The sequence below is a fragment of the Rhinatrema bivittatum genome, chromosome 2 (genome assembly GCF_901001135.1).
Source record: "Rhinatrema bivittatum chromosome 2, aRhiBiv1.1, whole genome shotgun sequence".
NCBI lineage: Eukaryota > Metazoa > Chordata > Amphibia > Gymnophiona > Rhinatrematidae > Rhinatrema > Rhinatrema bivittatum.
In genome coordinates this window covers 171,412,425-171,438,410 of record NC_042616.1, presented here as the reverse complement: position 1 = coordinate 171,438,410, position 25,986 = coordinate 171,412,425, and the positions used below count along the sequence as shown (strand labels likewise).

At 44.9% G+C, this 25,986-nt stretch overlaps 1 protein-coding gene across 4 annotated transcripts in view; it reads right to left on the bottom strand.

Annotated features, from left to right (window-relative positions):
* Positions 1 to 346: 346 nt before the first annotated feature.
* Positions 347 to 25,986, bottom strand: part of HEPACAM2 (HEPACAM family member 2) — a 217,815-nt gene continuing 192,175 nt past the window's right edge. For 2 of the 4 annotated variants that reach the window (XM_029588890.1, XM_029588892.1), the window contains exon 10: positions 347 to 1,088. The gene's annotated coding sequence lies outside the window, so the exon portion shown is untranslated. Of the gene's footprint in view, positions 1,089 to 9,208; positions 10,639 to 25,986 lie in introns of those variants that run through there. The other 2 variants (XM_029588891.1, XM_029588893.1) reach the window with 1 other exon arrangement.

Genomic DNA, 25,986 nt, shown 5'->3' with positions numbered 1-25,986 from the left:
TGGAGAAACCTATCACACATTATATCTGCAGCATTGTAGTAGTATTCACCAAAAATTACTGGTCACAAGTAAGTCGTGAAATATTTGCCATCATCATGTCTAAATGGAGTTATCACGTCTAAGTCAACATATTGTGCCTGAAGTATTCACATTTTATTAAAGCTGAGCAAGATTTTGCAGATAATGTAAGAAAACAAACATGTGAATCTTATATAGCTAGGCATTTTGTGGAAAATCTTTGGCAGTGCTTTGAGATGGAGAGAAAGCATCTGGATGTAGTAAATATGAGGTGCACTGAGTTGATGAAAATCTATCAAGTTCAGAATTTGTATTTGTGTTTTCTGTCTATCATACTCATGCATCTCTGAGTGTGTGATTTTTTTTTGTGAATTTTTTTTTTTAACTGTCAATCCTAAGTGTTCCTTATTTCGGGTGTGTGTATGTAGTGCTTGAGATGAACAAATGGCATGTGAGAGGAATGAGAGTTGGAGTGAGAGGTGCATATTAGAGGGTATGAGAGGAAAGAACTGGAAAGAAATTAGGAGTGGAGGAGCAGGAAAGGGCAAGAAAGTAGAGGAGTGGCCTATATAGCAGCAGGCAGAGAAGGGCATGCTCAGGCAACCAGTGATAATCAAAAGTCTGATGAGCCAAATCCTGAATGTATCAGGTCAGAAGGCACTAGTGCAGCAGCTTAGACAAGGTCACAGATTTGCAATGTTCATGTCAATAGCAAGAATAATGAGCTGCTGATAGAAAATGTCCTGGAGTTCTATGAATTACTGTTTAAAAGAGAGTCTGTCAAGAAATCCATGACGATCACAAAGGAATGTGGTCCAATTTCACTAGAAGTGTCAGCAGCTTGGGAGTGACCAAAAGTACATTGGTCATTAACAAGAAGTGTTTTCAGACTTAAAAGACAGGTGAAGGAGATGTCAATCAAGCACTTTTGCCATGCTGCAGGAACTGGTGGAGGGCTGCCAGAAATGTATCACTCTTTATCACACCAATGGAAGAGAGACTGCAAAGCATACTGACACCTGAGGCCATTGTGGGATGCTCTGTGGACATGGACGCAGCTGTAGATCAGTCTGAGAAGGAAGCAGAAAAGGGGTAGGGAATTAGAGTCACATATACACCTACCAAATAGGAAAACATGTAATTTACATTTTTATAGCACACACTTTACTGGCCTTTCCATATTTATCTCATGATGGCAAGAGGGAACCACATTACGGTGCTGACAGTTGCATGCATAGTAGGGGTGTGCAGAGTCAAAAAATTTGTTTTGTTTTGCTCATTCATTTCAGAGGTCACATTAAACTGTCAGGTTTGTTTCAAATGAAAAAAAAACTTTGTTTCATTTGTGTTTTTGTTTTACATTGAAGTTAATGGGGGAAGCAATCAATAGGCCCAATTTACTTCACTGTAAAAGAAAAAAAGGGGCTGGGACCTAGGCCTAATGCTGGGGCCAGAGCCAGGGCCAAGGCTAGGTCTCAGGACCAAGATCAAGGCCTGACTCTGGGGCCTGGTTCCATCATTTAGGCCTAGGCCCAAGCTCGATGATGTGGCCCTGCCTGAGGTCAGGTCCTGTCACTAAGGTCCAATTCTAGGTCCTGTCACCGAAACTCAGGCCTGGAGGCTCAGGACCAGGCCTTCCTCCATCATCTTTTTTCCTCCACTGAATGAAAATGATGCACCATAATGCCACCATTGCAGTGCCTTCCTCCCCAGTAGATGTTGCCATTTTGATGTACATCCATACATTTTAAGGACCGTATATCAAAATGGTGCCATATGCTCAGGAGGAAGGCACTGCAGTGGCATCAATGTGGCGTGTCCTTCAGCCGGACATTATCATTTTTATTTGAGAGAAGAAAGAGGACAATGGAAGGCCTGATCCTAGGCTTCTAGGCCTAGGCATGGGCCTTGTTGATGGGACTCAGCCTCAGCGACAGCCTCTGGTATTGTGCCTAGGCCTCAGCAATGGGACTAGGCCTCAGCTTGGTCCCGCTAGAAGCCCATTTTTCTTTTGTTAAATTGCACAAATACGAAAATACATTAAAATTTTGGAGTATTTTTGATGGATGCTATTTTCATTTCCTTTGTAAGGAACCGAAAATAGCCTCATTTGTCACATTTTACTCATTCATTTAAAACAAATGCACATTCCTAATGCATAGCAGAAATCACAGGTACTGTCAGGCATGGTAAGGATTGATTACAACCCTGCTGGTACCCACTGACTACTTGGGATGAAAGAATGACATTCATAGTTTTGCAAGCATCACTTAATCATGCATCATTTGCTCAGTTAGTCTTACACAATCACTACCAAATAATGCTTCTGAGAAGGCTGCATCTAGAAAATCTAGCATCTCACCCTAAACCCTCATCAGTTCACACTGGCCACCCACCCAAAAACTGTAGCCATACTTTATAAATTAGCTCCCTTCACATATAAATTGGGGTTATTATACATGTATGTTCTATTTTTTAATGCACCTAGAAGATACGTACATATGTATAAAAAACTTAAAACCTGGCTCTTTAGCCAAGCTTTTCCAGGACCATGATCATCATTTTTTCCCCTCCAACCAGCAAGAGCATATCTTCTTCACAAACCCCCATTTTCCATACCACTACCTACTTCGGTATCTAATCTCTTGCTGCAGGACACTTGAGACTTTCTCACTTATACGTTATAATTTTTATGCTCAATAAGACCTGTCAACTTAATTGTTTAAGTCTTTTTCTTTTCTTTCCTTTATCTTTTGGTCATCAATGTTACAACGTTATTGTTAAATTTTGAACTTATGTACTCTGTTCCAAGTTTCATAACCTTGTTCTATGTAATGCCTTTTGGCAATTTTCATGTTCTGTTTCAATGTAAACCGATGTGATCTTTATTTCATATAGGAACGCCGGTATATAAAAATCTAAAAATAAATAAATGTATATAAAATAGGAAAAGAAAGTATGCACGTTCTGGCTGTGGAAATATTTGCACATATTGAAACATACACGTGTACATTTGGAGCATTACTACACAGTATTTTATAAACTGGCTTTTGAAAATTGCTAATTTAACATGCATAACTCCTTTGAAAATTCACTCTATAGAACTGAATTCTCAAAAGTTTTGCTACAATATATGCTACTTTTATGTGCATAACCCCTTTTAAAATTATTTATTTTCTGTGCATATTACCAGAAGACATTATGGAGTCTATGCACTAAATCTTAGCATGTGTACAAAGATTGTTTAATACACCTGTAATAGTATAGTATGCCCTAAACCAGGGGTTTTCATCTTTGTCCTTGAGTTCCTCCAAGCCAGTCTGGTTTTTCAGATATCCACAATAAATATGCATAGGATAGATTTACATGCACTGCCCCAGTGACAGATTTAGGATTCTCTCACTCCTAAGCACTGTTGGTACCATAGTCCCCCCTATGTACCACAGTCCCACCATTCCTCTCCCCTACTCTCCATTCCCATGAGTATTGGACAACAGGGAGCAGCAGGTCTTAGATTTTTGGGCCACTGAGGTGGCTAGAAGTAGTGCAGGGAGTAGCAAGTCTTCATCTCCTGTGGATCACAAGTGGAGGGAGGGTGGTCAGCGCTGGCAGCTTCACTGTTCAACTCCCAGGGGCTATACTGGGCTGGAGGTGATGCCAGAGCTTTCAATCTTTGGGCACAATAGGCCACATTAGAAAAGAGGTGGTGCCAGTGGCTTTACTCTTTAGCTTTCCCATAGCAACAGGATGCAGCAAATCTTTGACTCTACATGTCAGCTTTTTGTCTCCCTTAACAGAGGCATATGATGCCTTTGCACTACTTGCACTATATGGAAAGGTATCTCATGCATATTCATTGTGGATATCCTGAAAAGCAGATTTGCTAAGCTCCTGTTGAAAAAAATGTATATGACTTTAATAGATGTTCCATTTGTCAGCAGTTTTGAAATATTTATTCTTTTATTAGTGTGATTCTACTATTATAATCGATGCTTTATGTTTCTTGATTTTATTGTTTTATGAGGAATGGTGCTTCTGCTTTTCCATTGTTACATTGTAGACAGAGTCTGGCTTCTTGTAGTTTTCATTTCAGTTTTTGTCTGCATACTGCTGGTTCTAATATATGATCCTTTATTCTGTATTTGGTGAGGGTCTGTCTCTGCTCTGTGCCTGTGACCAAGGTGAGAGATTTTGCTAGCGTGTAGGTTCTGTGTAGGGATCTATAGCAATCGGGCTTGTTTCGATTCCCCAGTAGGTGATGCATTGGTATTCTGAGACTCAGTGTAATATTTACAGTGCATGCTTTTTCACAGGCAGGGCTCTTGTTTGAGTTCTTGATGTTACTACTGTTATGTTATAATAAGTTTGCTATATAGGTTTTGAGTGTCTTTTTTTGTAGGTTTTGTATTAGTTCACAATGTTATATATACATGTGGTGTCGTAATAAAAAGCGGCATGGACATGGGTTTGGAAATAGCCTTTTAAGACTCATGTCAAGCTATAGCTTAGCTTCTAATATGTAACAGCATGCTGTGGGTTGGCAGCGATATCACAAAGTCACAGTGATGTGAGTGATGCAGCCATTCTCTCTTTGCTGCAGGAGATTTGGGATATGGTTGCAGGTCCTGGCTTCTCACACCTGTTGCTATTCCCAACACGCCGGCGGAGATGAGGGCAATGAAGCCTTATGTTCTACCCGCTGTGTCATAGAATGCACCTTCAGAGTTATCAAAAGTAGATTTTGCTGTTTAGATAAAATGGGGGGATCTTTAATGTATGCCCCACCCAGAGTCACTGAGATAGTGCTGCTCTGCTGTGTATTCCATATCTGGCTTTACAGTATGGTATCCCAATAGATGTCATTCCAGATTTACCTGTGATCTCTCTTGTCCCCCTGCAAAAGCATGGGAGACCACAAGGATTGGCAGTCAGCTTCAGCAAACGCTACTTTGCTGTTAGTCCTCATCTACTCCTTCCCCTTCCATGGTTCGAGCTGGTCTTATCTGTTTTTTTACTCACAGGTCCTCTGACCAGGTCAGTGTGTAACAGAAACCACTTAGGCATAGTTAAACAACATCATGGTAATGGTGCAATAGGCTGTAGTAGACAAAGTAGACACAAAATAAACGTAACATCAAAAAGATGTGGCTGGCCTAATATATATTCATAGTGATTGTCAGGCCAAAAGAGTCAAATCTCCCAATAGAGTTTGTGTAGGACTGCCAAGACATTGTACAGAGCTTGCCCTAGCTTGTGCCTTCTCGCTTGACTCAACTACGCCTTTGACCCTGTTCTAGCCCTCACATGTTGGTGAGATAGTCGCATAGGTATGATGGAACTCCAGCAGGGCCTAGGAATTGGAGACAATTGCTCTAGAAGTCATAGAAATCACAAGTAGCTCAGCTGCTTAAAGGCACAGCTTGAAGCTACAAGTTGACAGTTACAATTATCAATCACATACTTGACATGTTACATCCAGATTCCCTATCTGACATCCATGTGCATCTGAATATATCCACATGTACATCGGATGCATAGTGTCACATGGGCCTGCAAAGAAACAGGTGTCAGCACTCTCAGCTGTTTCTGAGGCAGTGCTGACATTGAAGTGCTCACATAGCAGGCCTTCACTTACAGCCTTTTGGGAAGCACATGTCAACTATCATGGCACTCCCAAACTTCTTACTGGTCATTGCAAGCTAGCAGATCTCATAGGGGTTGCGCACGACCATGCAAGCTGGCCCTGCTATACCTAGATAAGCAGTCAACTTTCATATACAGATTGTGAGGGCTTTGGGCTGTCATGTTGGTTGTATTAGCTGTTTGGGAAGGGTGTACAAGGATGTTGGTCTGACTATCTGAAGGCTTGATTGGGAATAGGATGGTGTCATGCCTTAACATGTTGTTGAAAGCCACTTCTGAAGTGTATAGGTCATGCTGCCAGGTGTAGACAATCTTCTGTGAGGAATAATGACTCTGACTACCTCATTAGCAGGTAGGGGCAAGGTTGGCATAGACATCATTGATGGTTGATGATGAACAGACCAGGAACAGCAAATTTGGGCCTCGGTAGGTAACAAAAGTGCTGGAGATAGTCTGTAATCAATGATGTCCTAACAGACGTGTGTCTGGGTATGTCTGGGTGGGTGACATGCTGTGTTAACCTCTGACTATATCTGTGTCTGGGGTTGATATGGGGCTCGTAGTTAGGTTCTTTAAACACCAATGCATACACCAGAGCATGCACTATGTATGCATCCAAATAGCTCACATTGGCTTTTGACACAAGTATTTCTGTGCTTCCACTCTTTATGATGGATGCAACAGCTATGTTAATGTGTAGATGGGGAGAAAATGGCCTCACACATTATAACCAAACATTTCACCTTGGCCTGCCACTGTTTAATCATTCAGTTGAGATGGGAGTGTGAAAATTGGCAGCATTAGAGCTCAGATAAACTGTGCCACTTTGCATGATGAGCTGCCTGTAGTGTACACCTCTCCCCCTGGCACCAAAGACTCTCCCACCCAGTACCTAGAGTGGGCCTATTTGTTTTGGTATTGGGGTGTGCCTGGTTGAAAGAGCGGCTGCTCCTCAGGAGGCTGTTGTGTTTTTAGGGGGGATTTAGATGATTTAAACATTGGGGATTCAGGAATGGAGGGAAGGCAGAAGGCAAATGGTGCTGTCTGTTGCGTCTGTCGGTCTCAGACGGCTTCGACTTCTGTGCCTCACTTTTCTTCCTTCTCGCTCTTCAAGCCTTGGGAAGTTGGGTGCCACCGCAACATCATACCGCTCTCTCCGGCGTCCCCGGATCGGCAACAGCAATGGCGTTCGCCATGTTTCTCCTAAGGGCCTCCTAGGGTGCGCGCACGCATGTCACCCACGTCTTTATCCACGTCATGGCGGGAACCTCGGGGACGTCCCCTCCGATTGATGTCAGCACATCCTGGTATTTAGCCTGCCCTTCGTTTGCTAACAAACTGAGTTAGCAAGGATTGGATTGCCTCCGGTCTAAGCTGCTCTGTCGCTTCCCAGCAGCTGCTGGAAGCTCTCTCTCTGCCCTTCGGGGTAATTCATCGCTAACCTGGGTACCCGCTCCTAGGGAGCCCTTCTTCTCTCTTTCAGGTGCCTATCTGGGAAACCGGGAACTCGCTCCTCGAGGGCCTGCATTCCGTAACCTAGTGCCTGTATCCGATCTGCTTCTGCCTGCCACGATCTTCATCAATACAGCCAACTGCTCAGTGAGTAACTAACACTCTCAGTCTGTCTCACCTTCAGGAGTCTACATCCGGGTTCTGCCTCTACTACCCTGCGCTGCCCTTCAGCTACCTAAGTGTGGGACTGTTCTTCTCTGCCGAGGATCCCTGGACTGCTTCCATTGAGTTGCCTTCACAACTGTCCTACCAGGGCAGTACCATCAAGTTGTATAATAAATACAAATTCTCTGTGTCTGCGTGTATATAGTCCAGCCTAGTACTGCGGTTCCTCATGGGGCTCCTCCCTATGGGAGTGGCCATCTCCTCAGTGCCCAAGAATCCACTTCAACACCTCAAAATGATAACACTGTCATGCCAGGTATCTTCATGTTCCCCAGATTAATGGGTTAGGGGAAGGGTCTGGCCAGTAGGTTGATGATACCTGGGAGCAGGGTTTACAGGAGGCCTGCCTGGACCCCTATTTGATATTTTCTTTTTCTATACAAAGGCCTTCTTACCCACTTATCTGTAGAAGATATGTTGGTAATTAGACAGTGAGCCTGCTTCTCAAGGCTGCATCGCTTGAGGTTTACTCTGCCATATGATCATGCTGGCAGGTTAGGCTTACAGAGAATCCACCATATGTAGCTGCATACATTTTAGGTGCATAGATTAGGTGGCACTTTTATCTTGCTGATTATAGGGGACAGGTTCTGCTGCTAACTGGAGCTGCATCACTTGTCCACTACCCAGCCTAATGATTATGCACCTCTGTCTACTTGCAGCCTTAGCAGATCAACAACCCAAGACAGTGCAAGGATGGGAGCCAGTCTGCTGAAGTCTGCCTGGTCCTAAGCAACAACAGGCCTCATCACTGACTGCTCTTGGGCAATGGGGAATCTCTGTCCTCCACATTTCTGTGACTCATCCTAAATTGTCATACTGCAACCTCTTTAAGTTTTATATAGGGGCCACTTTCTAGGATGACATGGGCTTCTAGCAGGCTGCAAGTAGATGACATCCTTTTTAAATGGTCATACCTAAAAAAGGTTTTTATTGAGTGCATTTTAAGTGGAGTGAGGGCAAAAGTAAGGGGCCCTAAGTAATCTTCTGTAGGGTTATTAGTGTCACTTTGCCTAACACCATACAAGAATTACATGTACACTATATACTCTCTGGGTCTGGAACCTGCAGTGGCACATTTCTGATCCCTACTAAATGAACAAACCTAGTGCTTTATGTACTTTTCAAGTAGACTTCTGACTAAAAGCTTATGTGATTTATTTTATTTATTTATTTATTGGGTTTTTTTATACCAGTGTTCAAAATTAAGTATCACATCGGAACTAGACAGTGAACTAGACCCAGCGAGAAGGCCCATTGTTTGGTCATATGTGATAGATCTTCACAATGGAAGAGGCCAAGGGTTTGTTATAGCTGCACTATGACATTAGCATAGCTATATAACCTATTGTTCACCAACAGAGTGAAGACATTGCTACAGCAACTCTAGCCAAGCATTTCTATATCTATTCCACTGGACAGTGTATGGAGATGAGCACTAGCTACATAGTGGCCATCTCACATACATGTCCATGTACCCAAGAGTTAGCTAAGAGTATTGGAAAAGGCAACATGGGCCACTTGGGAAGCTCCACATTAAGGAGATTCCTGTTTTGCTCTTGCTGTCTTCCTTGGGTGTATACAATGAGCTTTCTGTTTTATGGCCTAGGCAATATGGTCTTGTATGTGAGAGATATGCCTAGTTGGATAGACCAATGGCACTCTAGCATACAAGGTCATGTGGGTGCCAAACCTTTTACCTAGTGAACACTTAAGACAAAACAAAATTACAATGAAAGGACACAACCAGAAAGTGAAGTTTTAAAGCATATGAGCCCTTTATTAAACAACATTTCTAGTAGACAGAATCAAAGCAAGTCAACATCTTTGGTAATCACATTCTGCAAAGAAAAGATATCAAATAGCACATAATATTGTAACTGAAATGACCAACACATTTAGTGGAGACATGTACATAAATTGTTACAAATGGAATATGACATATATATAGTATTATGATCATATCCTTTTAAAAATCATGATTATTGCAAAAAATCTAGAAAATAGAAATGGCAACCCAATGGCTACAGTACAGCTCTAATGTTAGAGCTGATGCCAGCACAACTATGTGATGCCAAGCAAAAGCCCAGAGCATTCTTGTTAAAAAAAACTATACTCAAAGAGGACAGCTTAAGAGCCTTGGCAACAAAATTCAAGTAGCGGGCAACAGGACCAGGACCATAGAGCATAACATGGAGACAGGAGCCCCAGGAGATGACACAGCAGCATGGAGGCAGCAGTAGGATGAGATGAGAAGAAACAGCAGCAGGATCATGACTGGAGATCACATCAAGGAGGCAGAACTATGGATAGAGCATAGAGGAGGGCATAACAAGTAAGCAGCAGGACAACATAGGCAGACGGTAGACTATACCCATCAGCTAGCCAGCAGAGGAACTCTGTAGTCAGGACGGGCCCAGCAGGCATCTTCTATCTAGCCAGCATTGGAATTCTGTAAGGGTGGGTGCAGTAGTCTTATTCCATCTAGCCAGCACAGGAACTCTATATAGAGGACCTTTCTGGCTCGTTTGAACAAGTCATCTTTGAGTGAAAATTTTCACCCTTTACAATGTGGGGCGTCTTCAGCCTTTTCCTCACCTGGGCTTTTGGTTGGTTGGGGGTGGCATATGTTTTGGGGGGTCTACCCCTGGGCCTTCCCAAGAGCTGGGGTCTGTTGTGCAGAGTGGACTCCTGGGAGTATGGAGATGGAATGGATGCAGGCTCTGGCAATCTTTGAATTAGTTTTGATATGGTGGAGATGGTGGTTAGGCCCTGTGTAAGGGCTGTTGTCTGCGCTTGCATGGTGTTGGTGTGGCTGATTTGAGCCCTCCTCAATCGCATCAGCTCTGCCCGTATATGGTGCAGTTAGAGCCCATGCCGCCTCTCGATGTGGTCAAGTGTGTCTTGGACAGTCCGTTCCGATGCTGCTGGTGCTGTGGTTGGTGGTGACTGAGGCGCTGTCTGTGGCTCCAATGCTGACATGTTTGGACTGGTGGGCTGATCTGGCTGGGTTTGTGATGTATCCTACTGGTGACATGGTGTATTGGAGGTAGATGGTAACTGGCCACCTTTGTCCCATGCAAAGGGATGCCCCCTCTATGAAGCTGGAAAGGTTTAGGCTTGTGTCCAGGTGTAGGGGTAAGCCAAGGGGTGGTTGAAGCAGTTCTGGCAGCTGCTGCTGCTCCTTCTCCTTTTCCTTGCTCCACTGGGTCTCAGCATCAAGTTGCAAGCTGAGAGCTGGGACTGCGCTGCTGGTCCCTGTGGCTTCACGGCTGGGACTGGGGGTTTCCTGGGTGAGAGCTGTGGAAAAAAATAAGACATAAGTGTGAATGCTAAGAAGTGTACATGTACGGTTTGGCATAAGATGTGCACTTTGTATCAATCCATCAATGTGACCATCTCATGCCAAAACATGTGGATATCTGTGGCAGACTTGACATTTACAGGAGAATTGAACTTACCAGCCCCGGCTCGCATCATGTCCAAGGCTTCGTCTATCCCCTCGAAGACATCCGGTCCCAGTCATTGAATGAGGTGCTCCTCCATGGGCATGAGGACTATCAGGTAAGGGGCTTCTCCTCCCGTTTGGCACTGGTACCTGTTGTGGCTTGCCACCTTGCTTTTCAGCTGGACCTTTGTGTCGCGGTAGTGGTGGGCCACCTGCTCTCCGGTCCTCTTAATTCTGCTGCTCCGGGATATGGATTGGGCGATGTTGCACCACATCTGGCCCTTGGCTACCTTGGACATCTTTGCTGCACAGTTCCAAAACAGCATGTTCTAATGCTCAAAGACCCTGGCGATGAGCATCTCATTGACCTCGATGCTGAACTTGTATGCGCGAAGACAAGTCTGACCTGCTGCCTGGCTGCCAAATGAGTGGGTTGCCACTTCCACTTCCAGAGAGGTGGTGTCACGCTCCTGACTCTTGCTCCACTTCCCACTCCCCTCACTTCCTCCCCCCTGCACCTGCCCTACCAACACCCCTTCCCTCTGCTCTCTCTGTCTACCCCTACCCTGCTGAACTCCACCCACCATACTTGCCTACCTATCCCCTTCCCTTTCTTTACTCCTATCTCCTTCCTATCCCTTCCCTCCTCCCTATCTTTACTCCTGTCCCCACTCCTCCTCCTCCATAAGAACATAAGAAAATGCCATACTGGGTCAGACCAAGGGTCCATCAAGCCCAGCATCCTGTTTCCTACAGTGGCCAATCCAGGCCATAAGAACCTGGCAAGTACCCAAAAACTAAGTCTATTCCATGTTACCATTGCTAATGTCAGTGGCTATTCTCTAAGGGGTAGATTTTAAAAGAAGCGCGATCAGCCTACTTTTGCTTGCGCATCAGACTCAAGCAAAAGTACGCTGGACTTTAGTAGATACGCGCGGAGCCGCGCGTATCCACTAAAATCCTGGATCGGCGCGCGCAAGGCTATCGATTTTGTATAGCCTGCGCGCGCCGAGCCGAGCTGCCTCCCCCCGTTCCCTCCAAGGCCGCTCCGAAATCGGAGCGGCCTCGGAGGGAACTTTCCTTTGCCCTCCCCTCACCTTACCCTCCCTTCCCCTACCTAACCCACCCACCCGGCCCTGTCTACACCCCCCCCTTACCTTTGTCGGGGGATTTACGCCTCCCGGAGGGAGACGTAAATCCCCGCGTGCCAGCGGGCCTGCTGCGCGCCGGGCCGCGACCTGGGGGCGGGTACGGAGGGCGCGGCCACGCCCCCGGGCCGTAGCCACGCCCCCGTACCCGCCCCCAAAACGCTGCCGCCACGCCCCCGGAACGCCGCGACGACCGGGCCCGCCCCCCGACACACCCCCGACACGCCCCCCTCCGAGAACCCCGGGACTTACGCGAGTCCCGGGGCTCTGCGCGCGCCGGGAGGCCTATGTAAAATAGGCTTCCCGGCGAGCAGGGCTCTGAAAATCTACCCCTAAGTGAACTTAATAGCAGGTAATGGACTTCTCCTCCAAGAACTTATCCAATCCTTTTTTAAACACCACTATACTAACTGCACTAACCACATCCTCTGGCAACAAATTCCGGAGTTTAATTGTGCGTTGAGTAAAAAACTTTCTCCGATCAGTTTTAAAAGTGCCCCATGCTAACTTCATGGAGTGCCCCCTAGTCTTTCTACTATCCGAAAGAGTAAATAACCGATTCACATCTACCCGTTCTAGACCTCTCATGATTTTAAACACCTCTATCATATCCCCCCTCAGTCGTCTCTTCTCCAAGCTGAAAAGTCCTAACCTCTTTAGTCTTTCCTCGTAGGGAAGTTGTTCCATTCCCTTTATCATTTTGGTATCCCTTCTCCGTACCTTCTCCATCCCACTCCTGCCCTCCTTCTCCCTCCTCCTGTCTTCCCTTCTTCCCCCTCTCCTCATACCTCTCCTCTTATTTCTCCCCATGCTTTCCATGCACCATTTTCTACACCACTCCCCACTCCTCCACCATTCCTCCACCACCACATAAAGACTGACAAACTTGACCAACACACAAAAACTTCTATACACAGATAAACACAAGAGACAAAGGTAAAGGTAAACAGATGAGAACAGAAAACAGGACAACTCACTCAGAAATCACTATGAACTACCACTAAACTCCCACCAAGAACTCACCTCCTTTCCTCTCTCTCCCATGCCTGACATCCTCAAAGAGGCAGCTGCAGGAAGGTCACATATATAAACAAAGAAAATAACACGCAAGACACAAAATGAATTGAAAAGCGTAAAATGACGCACAACATGATAAATTATCGCAAGTTGCGCAACTTACCTACACAATGAGGTATATCAGATATTTCCCTAAGTATGCCCATTTTTTTATCGTGGATGCTAACGAGCCATATTTCTGCTTTATTTATAGTATTTTGATGAATATAGGCTTTAGATTGTAAGTCCTCTGAGGATAGGGATGTACCTGAGTGTAATCTACTCTGCAGTGTCAAAAAGCAGAATATAAATTTAAAATATTTAAAAACTACATAGAAGAAACTGCTATTGTTCTTCTATCAAACATTTGTTTGCACCTTATAATTTAGCTGGTACAGTAGACATACGGAACTGCTAAGTCATGTCCTTGGTGGAAACTTTGTAAGCCAGAGAGAAGAAAGACTTTGGGGCTTCAGAGATTCTGATCAGTTGCTGCTGCTGCTGCTGCTGCTGCTTTTACTTGCAGACTGAGAACTTTCTCTGTTCCCTTGCTGCTGTTCATGTGAACTCTATGTCCATGAACTAATCAGCATTGAAGATTGGGTTCAAAGCTTGACTCAACCTTGCCACGACTGTGGAGTGCTTGAAAGTCTTGTGCTGCCTGAGCCCTTCTCCCCATTCCTGTCGGCTTAGTTCACAGAGATATCTGTGAGCCTTCTGAGTTCTGCTTCCCTGAGACTGTGGCATTTACCTGCCATTTGCCTGCATAGAGCTTGAGCTGGTGAGATGCCCTCCGGTTGAGACAGGATCTCGAACTCTTTGGGAAGAGCAATCGCAGTAGCAGAGGGTGAGAGAAATTGGCTTATTTAATCTTTTAGCTGGGGATAATTAGTTGCATATTGACAAGTGCAAGCTGACTTTGAGTTAATGCAGGTTTGTTTGCATAACTTGTGCCATAAGATAGCTTTGCTCTGTTAAATCAGAAACGTAAAATTACATTTACCATATGAACCTTTGTATCCCTAAGCTGTTGCAATAAAGCTATCATTCTCAACCTCCAGAAAGGTGTAGACATTTTGCTCTCTTAAAATGAACTCGAGTCCTTATTTTATCTGATTAAAATGTCAGATAAATCATGTAAGAGACTAAAATCCCTTACAATCATGTAATGAATAGGCAGCCAGTGAAGTGAGACCAAAACTGCTGTAATATGCTCTATTAATCTGGTTTCAGACAAAATTCTTGCAGCCAATTTCTGCACCATTTGCAAAGCTCTAGTGGCAGAGTATGGAGACCCAGCATTACAAGAGTCCAAATAATTATGGACTAGAGCCTGTAAGACAGACTTAAAGTCTTCTAAAGACAAGAAAGATTTCAATTACTGAACAAATCCTAACTTTAAAAAGGCAAAGATAAAGATCCATCAAAAATAATCCCCAGATTCCACAAGTGTTGAGAACTTGGAACATCACATCCTTCAAAGAAAATGACTTTAGCGTGTTCTCAGATCCAAACCACTGCAACATCAAAATTTCCAATTTGCTGACATTTAAGGCCAATCTGTATCACTTAGGTAACCTTGGCGAAGGTATCAGAAAAGAGCCAGTAACCAATTGTCAAGGTTGCCAGAATCATACAAAGAGAAGCGATAAAAAGATTAAAGAGCATGGCTGACAGGGCAGATCCTTGCAGCACTCCAATATATGAAGACCTAGGAGTAGACACATCAGACCCTATCTAAATATCTGAACACAACCTTCTAAATAGGAAGTAAACCATTGTAACACCACATCTGAGATACTCAAGGTTATTAAACCTGCCAGCAGGATACGTTGATCAACCGTATCAAAAGTGGTTGAAATGACAAGAAAAGTCAAAATATAGCTTGTATTGATGTCAAACCCTCTATGAAAAACATCTAAAGTAGAACGTTTCTGTTCTGAGCCAAACATTTGGGTATATTTTAACTCCTTTCTTGAGATCATGTTGCTCTTGTACTCTCCCCTCATCACTGAAAACCATCCCTAGTTCTGGGCTTAGTTTTATATAGTTTTGAAGCCAAGAGGCAGAACCATGAGGGAAATTAGACAGCATGCTTAATTTAGCACGTACATGCTATTTTGTGTACCACAACACATTAGTGTTCAGATGCTATTAGCATTCAGACACTATAGTTTTGATGTTAGTGCACGTTAGGAATGCTATATTTTAGTGGGTGCCCTAAAAAATTAAAAGTGAATTTTAAAAGGTGAAAGTATGCCAAAATTGGGAGATATGCACGCATTTAGCACGTGCGCGCATATACCCAATTTTATAAGGCGCCCAGATGCGCGAAAAAGTGCTGATGTGCAAACATCTTGTATCAGAGGAAAAAGGGGCATAGTGTGGACATGATGTGGGTGGAGTGTGGGCGTTCTGGGGGTGGGGCCAAGAGATGTGATCTTCATTTGGAACGACGGTATATAAAAATCCCTAAATTAAATAAATTAATAGAAAATGTGCGCGCAAATACAAATATGCCTGGGCATGCAACCAGGTCCAGTGCTGCGTAACTTTACCTCTGCTATGGAGGGAGGTGTAAGTAAAAAAATCAACAGTTACAGATGTCTGGGGTAACTGGGGGGAGTGCAGGCTAAAGAACCAGGGGGAGTTGGGAGAACTTAGATGAACACTGGGTGAACTGGAGAATGAACTAGTGAAACTGGTCATGGCGTGGATGCCCGCCTGTGGTAAAATTCCCTCATTTACACAGCTCAAACCTGACTTTATGCTGCTGGGTGTGCACAACCTTAAAATTAGGTGCACATATACGCACACCTAGGCTATAACATGTGGGCCTATGTGCGCACATGTTATAAAATGGCCATTTATCTGGATGCATGCCGACACATGCATATGTGCACTCACATGCCCTTTTGAAAGTTAGTCTCTAGTTTTAATGTACACACAAAATTTAATAGCAAGTGTGTGCTATAACATTTTAGCAAAGATTTTTTGTGAATAGGCTCCTAAAAGTGATTTCAATTATTCCACTGTCAAATTGTAATTTTGTATCTGTTCCTTGCAGATAAGGCATAAAGCAGATAATTATTTTTACATGAAGTATAATGACAACAATATATTATGAGTTTAATTTTCAAGGACATTTGTGTGGGTAAAAAGTGTTTTACACTCATAAATTACCTTGTACAAAATTGCCTACTCAATATGTGGGAAAACTTACATGTGTATGTCCTGTTCATGCATAATTTTACCTGGACTGAGTGGAGGCATTCCCAGGAGTGGCGATAGGGAGGAGTTTGCGCTTACATGCCTACTTTTGGATTTTAAAAGCATACACACAAATTTTCATGGGAAATTTGTGTGGACATTTTAGCAGGTCCAACTTGTACAGATAGATATGGTGGAATAATTTTCAAAGTAGACTTATGAGTAGAAGTCTGCTTTGAAAACTGGTGTAACTTATTTGTGTATTTGCCAACTGACTTATGCATGATATTACACAATTACCCCCTGTATGTACATTGTATAAATATGGGATGCAGTATGTCAGCAATACTGTACAGACTGTTAACCAAATATTCAGTGACTTGGAAATGTAATAGACAACTAAACATGAGACAAGCACTCCAATACTGAAGTCAAAATATATCTACCTCAGTAATAATTACTCCAATGCTACATTATTCTGATTCTTATATCATCACCACAGGAAGAATCCTTAAAATGTATGTGTTTAATAAGCTTATGCTCATAATTTTAAGATGCTACAAGTCCTTAATGTATATATTTGGCTAACTTATTTTACACACGTAAGTCCTAATTCATCTTTTGAAAATGTACAAGTTAATGTATGGCAGTGCTATATATGATACTCTTTATTACAGAGATAGAGGGCCTGCTTCAAAGAGAACTTTTCCCATTCTCTGCTTATGCAAAATGTTTTTACCAATTATGATATACTGGGGTATTTTTCAAAGACTTATGTGGGAGTTGTGTGCGTAAAATCAGCATATACATGCATAAGCAGCCTCTGTGCATGGTTAACACATTTTCAGAAGGGTGGGAGTTTGTGTGTTCTATCTCTGTTGAACAGAAAAATATACACTTACAAATAGGATGTTGAGAGAATTGTTTGGAAGTATACATTCATTTACATATTTTGTAAACAGATTGCATACTTGCATCATCAAACACACAGGCATGTTTTTGCACCTATTAATCAAGTCACAGATATTAGAGCTGACTTCTCTTTTGTCTTCAGTCTTTGAGTGAGGGGTCTGTAGCAAATGGTGTAGGGGTGGGTCAACAAGTGGAGGTTTTGATAAACTGGTGCTTGGAAGTACATACACAAGTAAGTATTTTTCATAAATGAGATATTATTGGCATATGTATCAGCCAACTTTATAAAATATCTGCCCCAGCATATAAATTAAGGGTTATGTGCAAATGTTACACTTATTTAATATGTAAAATATATGTGTATACTTTTATAAAATAGATGTATAAACTATGTACATCCCTGCACTAAAAATGTGCTTGTAGTGAAACATTCATGCATACTTTTAGGGAAGTGATGTATGGTATTTTATAACTGGTGCAGCTCCCATTCTACAGTTTATAAAAAGGTGACTTTAGGTGCACCTACTTCTGTGGGTATCTGCTGACTTATTCATGCTATTGAAAAGTAACCCTCATTGTCTAACATAGACCTAGGTTCATAAAAAAGCTATAAATATAGTGAAAATAGCACCCGCGATAAAAAAGGGCGTGGTTAGGCTAATTTTCAGTCTCCCACATCGCATCCCACATGCCACATCATTTTACGCAGCTAGCGGGAAATTAGTGTGTGGTGAGTTATTTTTTCAGTTTATATATCCTGGCTTTCTGCAGCTGCCTCTTTGAGGGTGTGTCAGGCATGGGAGAGAAAGGAGAAGAGAATCTGATTTGATTACCTAAGCGCGTTGTCTGTTTTTCTGTTGCCATCTGTTTCCCTTTACCTTGCTCATTGTCTTCTTTGTTGGAGAGAAAGATTTTGTTAGTTTGTCCAGTTTGTCTATCTTTTGGTGCGGAGTAGTATAAGTGGAGGAGTGAGGAGGAGTGGTGTGAATGGAGGAGTGAGGAATGGTGTTGGTGGAGGAGTGGTGTTTGTGGTGAGGAGGCATGAGGAGGATGGAATGTGAGAGTCATGGGGAGAGAGGAGAGGCGTGAGGAGAAGAGCGGGAGGAGGGAGGAGAGGAGATGGGAGGACGAGGGCAGGACTGCTAGGAGGAGTAGGAGTAGGGACAGGGACAAGAGTTGAGATAGGCAAGAGGGAAGGGATAGGAAGAGGCGGGAGGGGGAAGGGGATAGGTGAGGACGGAGGAAGGAGGATGGCAGACTAGGGATAGAGAGAGAGAGGGCAGAGGGGAAGGGAGATGGGAGGGCAGGAAGGGGGGAGGAAGTGAGGGGAGTGGAGTGGAAGGGAGAGTAAGGAAAGGGAGGACACCTCTCCAAAAGTGGAAGTGGCAGCCCCTTCTGGCAGGCAGGTAGCAGGACGCCCTCATCTCAGGGCTAACAAGTTCAGTATCCAGGATGGAGCATTATGTCATGCTGTTCGGCAACCGGGTGGCCAAGATCTCGAAGGCAGCCAAGGGCCAGATCTGGCGCAATGTAGCCCAGGGCATCTCCAGGCTCAGCGGAGTCCAATGAAGCGGGGAGCATATGGCTCACAGGTACTGGGACATCAAGGCGCAGCTGAAAGCCAAGGTGCAGGCCAGAAATAAATATATACAGCAGATTGGAGGAGGATCCCCTTGCTCCATCATCCTCACCCCCATGGAGGAATGCCTTTGTGCAAATGCTGGGACTAGATGTCTTCGATTGCTTGGCTGAGTGGCTGGATACCTCGTGCGCCACTGCTGGTAAGTTCATTTTTCCTGTAAACGGGCAGGCTGCAATGGGTATACACATTATTTGGCATAAGATGCTCACAATGGTTAAGAAGCAAAGTGCACCGCTGATGCCAAATGAAAAAAGGATTCTTGCTGCCATTGGTACTTATTTTTTGTTTCTACATCTCTCGCCTATGAAGCTGCTGGGACCAGCCAGGAAACCTCAGGGACCAGCAGCACAGCAACCCTTTTTCATAGGGCCTTCCTGATGGATGCCCAGACCCAGGAGAGCGAGGAGGAGCAGCAGCAACTACAGGTTAAGGAGGCATTGCAGATGCTCAACCCCTGGGTTCACCCAGCCCACTCAATGTGTCCCTCAACCTCTCTGGCTTCATGGATGAACCTAGCCTTCAGTGGGAGCCAATAGATTCCCACAACCTCGAGCCAGCACACCTCACCGCCAGCCTGAAGCACCACACCCTCAGCAGGAGCAGCCCTAAAGCCCCGACATGCCACATTTAGAGGTCCAAATTCCTGCACTCCACACCACCATCATAGCACCGCACCAGGCCCAGCACCAGCATCAACTACAACCCCACCGCCAACAGAGGAGTCCATGCACAAGCAGCTGGAACAGCTGGAAAGGAGGCATGGGGGTACACCTCTGACAAACACGGGCAGAGTTAGTGCACCTCAGGAGGGCTGTCAATAGGCAGAACTAGATTCTGCAAGATCAGTCTGCCTCAAACACGCAGAATATTAAGATGCTAACCACGGCAGTCAATAGCATGACGAACATGCTGATGCAGATCCTGAAAAGGATGCCTGAGCAGCCATCTGAGTCTTAACAAGCATCACTGGAATCCACACCCCACAGCAGTCCCCAGGCTGACAGACACCTGAGGGTTAGATCCCAAAAGACATGCTCCCCCCCCCCCCCCTCAAAGTGGCAAGCCATGATGTGGCAAAGGGCCATAAAGGACCAAAGGTGGTGGCAATGAATACCAAATAAGAAGAGGTGTACCAACAATCCTGGGCGGGCCCCTCTACAAAGTACCTGTTCCAGCTAGATGGATGAAGGCAGCTGGGCCCATCCTCTCTACAGAGTACTTGTGCTGGCTAGATGGAAGAAGCCTGCTGCTTCTTGGGACCTGGTAGACTTCCATAGACTAGCTAGCACCCCTGTACTGGCATGGCTTGGGGATCTGTATAATACATGTAAGGTAAGGATGACCTTATAGGTAGAATCCAGATGCCAAAGGCAGCCCACTACAAGGATGACAGTCAGTCTGTGGAAGTCTGCCTGGTCCCAAACAACAGCAGCAGCCCTCTACGCCCTCAGCTCTTCACCTGTGGACAGTCTCGACAAGACACTACTCCTGTACTCCTCCTCCCTAGTTGTCACACAGCAGCTGACACTCTGTTCCAACAGTCACCAACTACAAAGCGGTGTTGAAGGGAAAGGTTGGTTAGTGTACAAGTGAAACGCTGAGAGTGCTAAGCAAAACCTGTCCCCTAGATTCTACAGCAGATATGTCCACACCACCTCTGTGTATGCACAGGAACGCTATTGACCTACATATGGCAGAAAGAAAGTAGGCCTACCCTGCCTGCATATATAGAGTTCAGAGTGAGTGTCAAATGATGCGACCTGGGGTAGCAGCCTCTATGTCTACTGTGCATGATATGATCAACAGCGAGGAGGCTAAGGAGACCAGTGACTGCAAAAAGAGACTCTTAAATAGGATTGCCACCAGGCCTCTGACACCTGCCAAGCAAACCAACACCCCCCCAACACACACACAACTCCCCTGAACCGGGTACCTCACTATATGCTTCCACTAAACCCTCATCCAAACCATTCATCTGAATCAGCTCAACATCGATGGCATTAGGTGATCTTTGCCACTCCACATTCCATCCATCCCAGCATACCCACATTCGTGGAGAGCTTCTTAACATCCACTTCCTCCCTCCCAAAAGTGGCAAGCCTCAGTGACAGCTTAAGCTCTGGGTAACCTGCACACCCCCAAATAACTGGACTATTAGGCCCACTCCAAGTTCCAGGTGGAAAAGACTCCGTGGCGGAAGGTGTAGGGTGTGCATTACAGGCAAATGTCAACTAACATGCACACTTGTAAGAATGCATATTTGATGTGTCATGCTGCCAAATTTCACACCTCTGCCCCTCTCTAGTGAATGGACATGGCGAAATTTTAGAGTACAAGGCCTAAGGCCATGCATACTGCAGCCCATACGGTCAACTCTGAGGCGCCCCTTCTCAAGAGTGGAAACACTTGATCATTGCTGTCCAAAAGCAGTGAGAGCAAAATTAAGAACATAAGAACATAAGAAAATGCCATACTGGGTCAGACCAAGGGTCCATCAAGCCCAGCATCCTGTTTCCAACAGTGGCCAATCCAGGTCATAAGAACCTGGCAAGTACCCAAAAACTAAGTCTATTCCATGTTACCAATGCTAATGGCAGTGGCTATTCTCTAAGTGAACTTAATAGCAGGGAATGGGCTTCTCCTCCAAGAACTTATCCAATCCTTTTTTAAACACCGCTATACTAACTGCACTAACCACATCCTCTGGCAACAAATTCCAGAGTTTAATTGTGCGTTGAGTGAAAAAGAACTTTCTCCGATTAGTTTTAAATGTGCCCCATGCTAACTTCATGGAGTGCCCCCTAGTCTATTATCCGAAAGAGTAAAAAACCGATTCACATCTACCAGTTCTAGACCTCTCATGATTTTAAACACCTCTATCATATCCCCCCTCAGCCGTCTCTTCTCCAAGCTGAAAAGTCCTAGCCTCTTTAGTCTTTCCTCATAGGGGAGCTGTTCCATTCCCCTTATCATTTTGGTAGCCCTTCTCTGTACCTTCTCCATCGCAATTATATCTTTTTTGAGATGCGGCGACCAGAATTGTACACAGTATTCATGGAGCGATACAGAGGCATTATGACATTTTCCGTTTTATTTAATTAATGCACACACACTGCTCTGGTAAGGTAGGGACCTCTGAGTGCAACAGCACGTCATTCACCGAGTCGCCCATTGACACACTTATCTTTTCAGTATAGACTACCTGCAGCACTTCATACACCTACACATGGGCAATGTGTATGTTCCTGGAATATTTGTCGTCAAACTACATTGATGTCTGTGGCTGCTTGTCCATAACTGCTAAAGAGGTAGTCTGCGTCCTTCCTCGGCACTAATTTTCTATACCTGGTCACATAAAACACATCTGACAGAGGCATATATGATACCTACCTTTGGATGGCACTAAATGTGTATCTGGCAAGAGACCAACATAAAAGGCCATCAGCCATCATGCCAACCACATGAGACCTCTGGGAGCAGTAGGCCTATACATTCAGTACGGTGTGCCATGTACTAGGGAGGCAACTTGTAGGCTCATGAAGTCATTAACTGACAACAGTTTCTCTAATTTTAATGCTGTTCACAGAGCAGATCATTGAGAGTGTAGGAGCCCACCTGCCCTGCTCATCACTAATTGTAAAAGTGATTTACATCACATGAGGCACAGCGTAGAGGACAGCAGCTCTTCCTGATTCCCCACAAGTCGTGACAGGCATGTGGATCAGCAAGGGCCTGCAACTATTAAACCACTGAAACTTGTGGAGTGACATTGGAAATGGAACTATCCGCAACCTGTTTTGTGCTGGAATACTCAGCCTATGTGCCTTAAGGGTGCTCACAGATCGCAGCAGGACTGTAAGAGGTACTAGCTATTACTCAAAGCAAAATACTTTGCATATTTTCTGGGTACATACATATGTACATACAGTTCACCACATGACTATAAGTGAGCCATAGCCGGACAAGGGCCTTCAGCACCCTGACATCTCAGTATCTCTGAAAAGCTAGCTGTTACAGCTGATTTGAAGACAGAAGGTTCAAACACACCTAACCATTGCCTTCTATGACATCAACCTTTGCTCAGGAGAGATGTGTGTGCTCTTAGAGTCATTAGAAACTATAAGGTGATAGTAACATCTCCAAGCTCATAGGAAAATACAAGGGAAGTCAGGATACCATCTGATTCCCAATCCTGCCTTCACAGAGCCAGAAGTGCATCCTGGTGTAGGCTCGCTGAGAAGCTAACCGAACCTACATGACATCACAACAGCCAAGGCCCTCACTTTCTGCACATTATCATTTACAAATTGCATAGGTAGATGTAATACGGTGCATGTATGTCGGGGTGCATGCAACTACCAAGAGGTATGCTACCTTGGAAGGACCTGTACGCATTGTGGGAATGGCACCAGGTAGCTGTTATGGTTTTGAGGTGTTGGAGTGGATTCTTCGGTACTGTGGTGATGACTACTCCCACAGGGAGGAGCCCCGTGAGGAACCACAGTTCTAGGCTAGACTCTAGACATGCAAACACAGAGATTTGTCTTTTATTATACAGCAGAATGATACCACCAGAGGTGGCAGTAGTGAGGTGATCCAGAGGTAGCAGTCCAGGGGCCCTCGGCAGAGGAGACCCCTCTCGCAATGATAGTATAGGGAGTGCAGGATGCAGGTTCCCAGTGCTGATCTGTAGATGAGACAGACTGAAAATGTTAGATTACTCACCAAGTTGGTAGCTGTATAGATGTAGAAGTAGTTGAATACAGGCACTGAGGCAGGGAGAGCAGGTCCTTGAGGAGCGAGTACCTGATCCCTGATAGGCACCTGAAAGAAAACAAAGGGCCCCCGAGGAGCAGGTACCCAAGTTAGAGAATTACCTCTAGGGCAGAGAGAGCTTCCAGCGGCAGAACGGAAGCGGCATAGTAGCTTAGACCAGACAAGTCCAATCCTTGCTAACTCGATTTGTTAGCAAACGAAGGGCAGACTAAATACCCGGATGGCGTGATGTTACTCGAGGGGGATGCCCCCGAGGTTCCCGCCATGACGTGGATAAAGACGTGGGTGGCATGCGCGCACACCCTAGGAGGCCCTCAGGAGAAACATGGCGGATTGCCTTGCCATTGTCGTTCCGGGGACGCCGGAGAGAGCGGCATGCAGACGTGGCGGTAGCCATCTTCCCAAGGCTAGTGGGGATAGCAGAGAGAAAGGTGAGGCACAGAGGTCAAAGCTATCTGAGACCGACGGATGCAAGAGTAGCACAGGCGCTTTCCCCAAGGCTGTAAAGGAAGGCAAGCTACTAGAACACTCTGATGTCAGCAATAAGGTTGCCAGCTGTGGAATGAGGCATTAAAATGGGGACTCTGTCATTGAAACCTTTAATTGTTTACCTGTACCATTAGGCTGTGCCTTACAGCTTAAGAGCTATTTGATATTTACAGCACTTCTGGAGCTGTAGCTTTCCATGCTCGAGGTCAGGCTAGGGTGGCATCACACTTGTGGCACTATCTCATCCATATGTGCGCACTAGAATGGGGTCCGCTAGGGAGGGTCTGCAAGCCACACGGCACTAGCCAGACCAAACTATGAACACTTTGTTGGCAGTCGTTTACAAACTCACATGCCTCTTTTAGTGTCACTAAAAGGCAGAACACATTATGGCAGCCACATGTATTTTATGTCATCTTTACTTTCAGAACTGTTTTTCCAGCACACTACATGGCTCCATTGTCAAGACAAATCCTTAGTAGGGATAAGTATTTTCTGTTACACAGTGACCCAGACAGAGAAGAGTGAGAGAAAGAAAGATGATAGCGAGGAGAGCAGCAGCTAACAGTCTACTGGCCTCCTTTCCCTGGAAGGGGATGTGGTAGGTGAGGCCTATCTGGCAAGTAGCATTTATAAAGATTTGGCGGAGCTGGCTGCCACTCAGAGGGGTGTCCTCGGCTCATGCAGGGACACATGGGGGATCCTTGGGGAGATCCAGAACTATATCCATTCGTAGCCCATGGCGTAGAGCAAGATTATGGAAGACACAGCAGAGCAGCACTATATCTCCAACTTTGGGTGGGACATACATTAAAGCTCCACCCATCTTGTCCAAACAGCGAAATCTACTTTTGAAAACTCCGAAGGTGCGTTCGATGACACAGCGGATAACACATAAGGTCTCGTACCTCATCTCTGCCGGTGTGCTGGGAATGGCAACGGGGGTAAGAAGCCAGGTCCTGCCACTGTACCCAGAAGCTCCTGCAGCAAAGACATATTTAAGCCATCAATTGCCACTTGCAGATCTGGCTTGCAAACCACAGCATCCTATAAGACTGTATAAGGTAGCCGGTACTTTTCCCTGAGTCTTAAAGCCTGATTTGTCTAAGCAGTGTGCATGTCACATTGTTCTGGGCCAGTATATGTGCTGGATAGCAGTAGCCAAAGGTAGCTCAGCTATTGTGGAGTACTACATTGCATCTGGGTATTCCAATAATTGCGTGCCAGGCCCTCGCAACTGAGCTAAAGCTACTGATGTGTAGCAGTCTGCCAACCTTGAAGCAATACATAAGAGCTGCCACATCAGTGTTAGCTGAAAAAAACAGTGTGATTATGAAGGTCCCTGCCTGCTCTGCAGTATGTCCTCCATAGAAACCCATTTGTGAGCTCCCACATAGGGAATATGTCAGGCCACTGCACAGGACACTGCTTCTCCAAGGACTTTTCAGCTTGGAGAAGAGACAGCTGAGGGGGGATATGATAGAGATGTTTAAAATTATGAGAGGTCTAGAACGGGTAGATGTGAATCGGTTATTTACTCTTTCAGATAGTAGAAAGACTAGGGGGGCACTCCATGAAGTTAGCATGGGGCACATTTAAAACTAATTGGAGAAAGTTCTTTTTTACTCAACGCACAATTAAACTCTGGAATTTGTTGCCAGAGGATGTGGTTAGTGCAGTTAGTATAGCGGTGTTTAAAAAAGGATTGGATAAGTTCTTGGAGGAGAAGTCCATTACCTGCTATTAACTTCACTTACAGAATAGCCACTGCCATTAGCAATGGTAACATGGAATAGACTTAGTTTTTGGGTACTTGCCAGGTTCTTATGGCCTGGATTGGCCACTGTTGGAAACAGGATGCTGGGCTTGATGGACCCTTGGTCTGACCCAGTATGGCATTTTCTTATGTTTTCTTATGTTTTTTCTTATGTTCTGGTTCAGCTCTGTGAAGGTCAAGATAAACTGTA